This window comes from Austrofundulus limnaeus, unplaced genomic scaffold, assembly GCF_001266775.1.
Source record: "Austrofundulus limnaeus strain Quisiro unplaced genomic scaffold, Austrofundulus_limnaeus-1.0 Scaffold5593, whole genome shotgun sequence".
In the NCBI taxonomy this organism is placed as follows: Eukaryota; Metazoa; Chordata; class Actinopteri; order Cyprinodontiformes; family Rivulidae; genus Austrofundulus; species Austrofundulus limnaeus.
In genome coordinates this window covers 1-820 of record NW_013957995.1, presented here as the reverse complement: position 1 = coordinate 820, position 820 = coordinate 1, and the positions used below count along the sequence as shown (strand labels likewise).

Below are 820 nucleotides of genomic sequence, written 5' to 3'. Positions count from 1 at the left end.
GTTTGACACTATTTATAGTGAGGTTTGACACTATTTATAGTGAGGTTTGACACTATTTATAGTGAGGTTTGACACTATTTATAGTGAGGTTTGACACTTTATATAGTAAGGTTTGACACTATTTATAGTAAGGTTTGACACTATTTACAGTGAGGTTTGACACTATTTATAGTGAGGTTTGACACTATTTATAGTGAGGTTTGACACTATTTATTGTGAGGTTTGACACTTTATATAGTAAGGTTTGACACTATTTATAGTAAGGTTTGACACTATTTACAGTGAGGTTTGACACTATTTATAGTGAGGTTTGACACTATTGTGAGGTTTGACACTATTTATAGTGAGGTTTGACACTATTTATAGTGAGGTTTGACACTATTTATAGTGAGGTTTGACACTATTTATAGTGAGGTTCGACACTATTTATAGTGAGGTTCGACACTATTTATAGTGAGGTTTGACACTATTTATAGTGAGGTTTGACACTATTTATAGTGAGGTTTGACACTATTTATAGTGAGGTTTGACCTGGTCACAGTGAGGTTTGACACTATTTACAGTGAGGTTTGACACTATTTACAGTGAGGTTTGACACTATTTATTGTGAGGTTTAACACTATTTATAGTGAGGTTTGACACTATAGTGAGGTTTGACACTATTTACAGTGAGGTTTGACACTATTTACAGTGAGGTTTGACACTATTTATTGTGAGGTTTAACACTATTTATAGTGAGGTTTGACACTATAGTGAGGTTTGACACTATTTATAGTGAGGTTTGACCTGGTCTCAGTTCAGCTCCATGTGGGTCCACACC

The 820-nt window shown here is 34.3% G+C and overlaps 1 long non-coding RNA gene across 2 annotated transcripts; it reads left to right on the top strand.

Annotated features, from left to right (window-relative positions):
* Positions 1–154: 154 nt before the first annotated feature.
* LOC106512302 (uncharacterized) lies at positions 155–612 on the top strand. Of its 2 annotated transcripts, none has more exons than XR_001309644.1 (3): positions 155–176; positions 327–524; positions 590–612. It is a non-coding gene; the product is annotated as an uncharacterized LOC106512302 (long non-coding RNA). The 2 variants fall into 2 exon arrangements; XR_001309645.1 differs by lacking the exon at positions 155–176 and adding an exon at positions 268–286.
* Positions 613–820: the final 208 nt, after the last annotated feature.